This window comes from Thrips palmi, unplaced genomic scaffold (assembly GCF_012932325.1).
Source record: "Thrips palmi isolate BJ-2018 unplaced genomic scaffold, TpBJ-2018v1 HiC_scaffold_6, whole genome shotgun sequence".
NCBI classification, from domain to species: Eukaryota; Metazoa; Arthropoda; class Insecta; order Thysanoptera; family Thripidae; genus Thrips; species Thrips palmi.
In genome coordinates, this window is record NW_023144633.1 from 2,511,492 (window position 1) to 2,517,682 (window position 6,191).

The following is a 6,191-nucleotide window of genomic DNA, read 5'->3' on the forward strand; positions in this document are numbered from 1 at the left end:
GGCCTCCACCGTCCAGATCGCGACTGACCTCCGCGCGGCCGGCGTCGACCCCATGCACCCCCGTCGAACTGCGAACTCCCCAGCCGCCATTAGACTCTGACTCCGACGACTCGTTTCCAGAGAAAAGCCATACCGGTCGCACTTAGTTTTACTGGTCGCCCTTCTGGGAAAGGCGCGGGGGTGTTGTGCTCGCTCGGCATCGCTCGGCGAGGCGCGGCGCGGCGAGGTTGTAAAGTCGCGCTGTCCCGCGCCACGTCACCTGAGGCCCGGGCTGCGCCGGGCTGCGCCGGGCTGCGCCGGGCAGGGCTCCCTCACTTTCCAAACTCGCCCATAAAAACGGTGCGCCCACTGTTAGCTTTCTCCCCTCACACGCGCCACTGGTAACGTGACGAACTAATACCGCGTCGGCATCGATTTTCATCCCTTCACAGTGTAGCGCTGCCGGCCACCGGGTTCACGCGTAGCGCCTCAAACGCGGGAGTTCGTCCCGGCCGGCCTGATTTTCGAAGCGCGGCGGTGCCGGGCGCTCTATCATCCCCGCCCCGTTTTTATGCCTCTGTTTATCCCGGGGCGGTGCTGTGGCGCTGTGGAGCGGCGGCGCTGCGCGTACAGGTTTCATGAGGTGGATTCAGATAAAGCGCACCGAGCTTAGCGCGCTTTACGGCCTCAGACTTGTCGTCGCAGACACGCCCGCCACCCGTTCGTCTGTCTGTCTGTCTGTCTGCCATCCGCCACCCCCACACCACCACACTGACTTTCTAACGACGAGGAAAACCCGCCGCCGTCGTGCTGCTCGAGTCACGGCACTTTTCGCGCCGGAAAATCCAGGCCGCCCCGGAGGAGCCGGTGACCCGTAAAGTTGTGCGGCCTTTGCAAATTTTTCGGCCGGCTCGGCGGCACTGGCGGCACGTCCGCAAAACAAGGACGAGGGTGGCGAGCGCGGCGAGGCACAGTGCGCCAGAAGACCGGTGGAGGCGGCCAACCCCAGACGCGTTTTGAGCTCCAGCGTCGCTAAACAGGACTCGAACCGAACGTGTGACCCCACCAATGGATTGCTCTCCGAACGAGGAATCCATTGGTGGGGTCACACGTTCGGTTCGAGTCCCTTAGCGACCCTGGAGCTCAAAACGCGTCTAGAGTTTCGGCCGCCACTGTAGGGCGGCCCTCAAAGTGACTCGGCGGGAAAGCGGTGGGAAAATGGCGCCTTGTTTTTCCGCGGGACTCCAATTATCACGCGGCCTCATCGAAAGTTCGTTAATTCAGGGCAACGTTTCCCCGTGTCAGCGGTGGCTCCCCCGCCCCCACCCCGCCCCCCGCTGCAGGGGTGGATCATCCCCCTCCCCCTGCCGTGCCGCCCCCGGCCGCCCGCAGGCCTTGTGGTTTCCGCCGGGCCCGATAGTTACCTGCGCCCGAACGGGGCGCCTGATTTTAATTGTTTTCCGTGCTGCTGGGCACACTGGGGCACGTAGGCTGGCGCCAGCAGGGGCGTGTCGGAAAGGGGGGGGGAGGGGCTGAACCCTCGCGCAACCAGAATCCTTCACGCGCAGTGTTCCATGGAGGCCGGCGGCCCGCAGGGATTGATTAGGAATCGTTGAAAGGAGTCGAAGTGGCCGCCACCGCCGCCGAGCATCTCAGAGAGAATGTAGGTCTCAGCCTATTTCCGTCTTTGTGTCAGTGTGTGATTAGGCTGAAAATAGCGGCGGTCCGCTTCGCTGCCTCGCTGCTGCGCTGCCGCGGCACGGCCCCGACGCGGACTTTGCGGACGCAGCCGCTACGCGTGGCGCGGCACTGAGGCTAGATAGCACCGCGGACGCAGCCGCCGGCCTCTCTGCTCGCCTTGCCGCCGCGGCAGCCGCGCGGGTCTTTCCCTGGCCCCCCTGGCCCCCCACCACGTGAAGGTAGCGTGGCCGAGCGGTCTAAGGCGCTGGTTTAAGGCACCAGTCTCTTCGGAGGCGTGGGTTCGAATCCCACCGCTGCCACTGTTTTTTGTGGCGAGGTTTGTCCCTTATTATTTTTGATGCTCCGTTTCGTACTAAAAAGGTTAAAATCAGTCATTTATTTTTCATAGTAAAAAGAGGAAAAGAATTTTTTTTTTAAAAAAAAATTGGGTTTGTGTCTTGTGTATTGAAAACACATCCTCCTTAGAGCCATCACCATTTCACAAGATTCAATATTTTGAAGCACAAGCTAATGCTTCGTGACCTCTCACTTCAACTGGACCCAGCACCCTGTCTCACGCTTTTTGTGAGTAGAGAAACAAAACAGTTTACCCGACCGTGACAGGATTCGAACCTGCAATCTTCGGATCCGAAGTCCGACGCCTTATCCGTTAGGCCACACGGTCTGCTCTGGGGGAGGGCGCGCCGCTGCCGGTGTGAAGGCACTGTGGGGCGGTCGGGAGCGTGCGCGCTGGCGTCCCGCGGCGGGCTGGGCGGGGCGGGTGGGGTGGCTGGGTGGCGGCGGGGTTGGGCGTGCTTGCCAACAATGGGAGAGAGGTCGGGAGTCACCCTCGCTGCTCTCGGGGTGCGCTGGAGCCGGGCTGGGGCCGGGCTGGAGCCGGGGTACTGGACAGGACAGGGCGGCGAGTTTCACTCCGATTGGATTAACGGGGCCCCGAAAAACGGGGGGAGGATGACGCGCTCCGCTTGCACCGGTGTTTGAACCCTGGCCCTGGCCTCCGCTATTCCCTTGCTTTCTTTTCATTTGATACATAAACGGCATTTTAGTCGGCCGTAAAAAGGCGTGGCCGTGGCAAGGCAAGTGGCCCCACTGGGGGCGCCGCCCCTCCGGGGGGCTTTGCAATTCTAATGCCGATGGGCTTCTTTTTGGCGGCGCGGGGAACCGAACCGCCGCCCGAGCCGCCGCGCCTTTGACACCCAATTTAGGCGGGAATCGGCCCTTTTGTTCCCGGGGACAGGTATTTTATTCGCATGATGATTGCGCCATTTCTGTGCGGGGCTCTCCGTCTCTCTCTAAGTGCCACAGCGACTGCCACGCCCCTCCACACAGAGCTCGTCCGTAATTGTTTCCCGACTTAAGTTTAATGGAAACACGGGCTGAGGTTGCACGACGCACCAAGCGGCACGACAGGTTGGCAGACTTTGCCGCTACACTGGTCGCGGCGCTGTCTGCCCTCACGTGTGCAGCCACGTGTGCACTGGTGGCCCTGCTTCGAGAGGCTCTCTCTACTTCGAGAGGCTCTACTTATTCGAGACCAGAGGCTCTGCTTAGAGAGGCCCTGCTTCTTGGCCCCAGGGATCCGCACAGGAGGTGGATGTCCTAGGGTCAATGGCTCATTGCCTTCCATTTGCAAAAAAAAAAAAAAAAAAAAAGTTGGTGACTTTTTTTTTTGGAGACCTTCTTCAAATCAACCCGTGGCCCCCAAGGAGCGTACTGCCGGCGTGCGTGCGGCGTGCGCGTGGCGTGCGTGCCGCGCACTGCTTTGCTCTCCATTAGCGTGTTTACACGGCGCGTGTCGCGTGACGTAATTAGGCCGTGGCGTGATTGACGGCCCATCGATTCACTATCAATTTTCGCGCCTCGATTGGCCCCATGCAAAAGCGTGCAGTCTATCAATTACTCCGTGTTTAATTTTCAATAAAGCAAAAAAAAAAAAATGAAAATAAAAAGTAAAAAATTGAAAATAAGCTTAATGAAAATTTATTGGATTTTTTTAAAAAATGACTTAATGCAAGGGGGGCTGACTGCCTAACGGTTTTGTGTTTGCCGTATACGGTTTTGTGTTTGCCGTATACGGTTTTTTGTTTGCCGTATACGGTTTTTTGTTTGCCGTATACGGTTTTTTGTTTGCCGTATACGGTTTTTTGTTTGCCGTATACGGTTTTTTGTTTGCCGTATACGGTTTTTTGTTTGCATTACAGTGCGAGTTTTTCTTCACACCTGTTTACACGGAAGGTGCAGCCGTGTAGCGGAGTGTTTATCATGTGTCCAAACAGCGAGAATGGCAACCACTTAGCGTGCGCCGCCGATTAAGATATGCCTGAATACTAATCACGTTTTTTTCCCTCTCTGTTTTTCTGCAGGTGCGTGCGGGATGGCGAGGGAGGGGTGGCGAGTACACTGCGTGCATGCGAGGGGGAGGGGGAGGGGAAGGGGGGTGTTGATGGACCAGACGGTAATCACTGGTGACAATTAGTGGACGGTGGGGACTCCATTACCCACGCGGAGACCGTCGAGAGCGTCGAGAATACGTCGAGATCGTCGAGAACGACCCCCAGCCGGCGGGCTGCCACACAGTGCCACACAGTGCCACCACACACGTCAACGCACGCCAAGACGGCGGACAAGGACGTCCAAAGGCCCGATAGCACTTCCCGACCCTCGGGTGGATGACCAGGGGGATCGATAGCGTTGCCTTTGCGGAGGGAAGCCATCGCCAACAACACTAGAATATTTTGCCAAAGCAGGTCGATTTTTTGAATTTTTTCGGCAAAAATGCCTCTGTATACCTTTTTTTTAAATTAAACTATTTTTTTAAAATATTAATGCCAAATTTACTAGCTGCTCGACCAGCAGGTCACATCCGAAAGGGCGCGCGTGCCACTGAGATTCAAATTTTCCTCCCCCAGTAGCGGCATAGCCGTGGCTGAGTGGCTTCCTGAACCTGTCTGTTGTTCTGATGCTGTTGTTGCTTTCTCGGACGAAGCTCCCGCTTGCGAATTTGATGAGGCGCGCGAAAGCCCCGGCGAGGAGCGAAGGAAGGGAAGGCGGTGAAGTCCGGAAGGCGATGCCGGAAGCCCAGAGATGGACGTTCGCTCCCCGCGCGCCAGCCCCGTTTTCGCCACCGGACGCGATACGTACCTGACACCCCATGGCGGGTCTCAAGCTTTTCCCACCACGTGGCCCACGGAAGGCGGGTACAAATTAAAGTGACCTTACTTGCAAAGTTTAAGTGTCCTTCTGCCCTCAAGAAAACGATCTTGGGCAAACAAAAATGCTCTTTTCAAAAAACCGTATCCCTTGGACTGAGTTTTTAAGAAATGATTAAGAGAGGATATGTGCGTGTCTGGCTTTGATTTGACACTCGGGGCGTGGCGTCCGCGTCCACCGCCCCGTGCCCTCATTCTGCAATCAGAGAGCGGCACGGAAATTCGGAGGACGACCCGCCAGGCCGCCTATCTGCTGATGCAATCAAGTGTGTGTGTGTGTGTGTGTGTGTGAGAGAGAGAGAGAGAGAGAGAGAGAGAGAACGCGTCGCAGAGTATGCAATGATTTAGTTATGCTCCACGCATATCTCTTTGGAAGGCATTTCATCCATCACACAACGACAACAAAACACTCTCCAATTGGCCAGAGGCGACGCGCACTCATACAGAATCGCACGTTTACACACACACACACACACACACACACACACACACACACACACACACCGAATCTCTCCCTTTTTGGTGTGTGTGTGTGGGGGGGGGGTAATAGGAGTAAAAGTGAGAGAGTGCAAGTGTGACGCCCCACACCGCAAACAGTTTAATTGAATAAAACGCAGCGAAAGTCTGGAGTAACTGAGATTTGGCGTCCGTGCCCCCTGCCACGCTTTTATCCAGTTACACACATTCCGCCCCGCCCCCCCGCCCCGCCCCGCCCCGCCCCGCCCCGCCCCGCCCCCCCCGCCCCGCCCCGCCCCGCCCCGCCCCGCCTCGTTGATCAATAGGTGTGCGCCAGAAGGGCCCGCTCTCCCCCGGGTCGCGGCCCCACCTGTGATTCATTGATAAACTTAGCCGGTCATTCTGGTCAATTGTAGCCCTTTTCTTTTCGTGACACGGCTCGGCACGGCACGGCGCGGCATGGCTTGGCTCGGCCTGGCCCGGCTCGGCACGGCACGGCACGGCGCTGGACCCATATCGGTGGGGCCGGCCGCGCTGCCGCCGCCCCTAAGCCCGCTCGTCGTCCGTCTTACTGAAGTTGGACCCGAGGCGATATTTTCCGCAGGCATGCGAGTCTTTCCGTGAGTCGGCAGCACGCGAGCCGTTCAATCAATGAGTCCGGCGTGAGCAGGAGAGAAAGAGACCCGAGCGGGAGAAAATGGTCCAGCCGGCCACCTGCTTGGCGCTGCGAAGTTGGTACGACTGGAATCGCAGTCAGCACGCAGCCTGCAGTGCAGAGCCACGCAGTGGGCCAGAAGACCGGTGGGGATGGACAAAACTCTAGTCGCGTTTTGAGCTCCAGCGTCG

General features: G+C 58.0%; 2 non-coding genes across 2 annotated transcripts; one reads left to right on the top strand and one right to left on the bottom strand.

Annotated features, from left to right (window-relative positions):
- The first annotated feature begins 1,897 nt into the window (after positions 1-1,897).
- On the top strand, positions 1,898-1,979 carry Trnal-aag. The gene has a single exon. It is a non-coding gene; the product is annotated as a tRNA-Leu (tRNA).
- Positions 1,980-2,271: 292 nt separating this feature from the next.
- Trnar-ucg lies at positions 2,272-2,344 on the bottom strand. Its single transcript has one exon. It is a non-coding gene; the product is annotated as a tRNA-Arg (tRNA).
- Between the last annotated feature and the right edge of the window lie 3,847 nt (positions 2,345-6,191).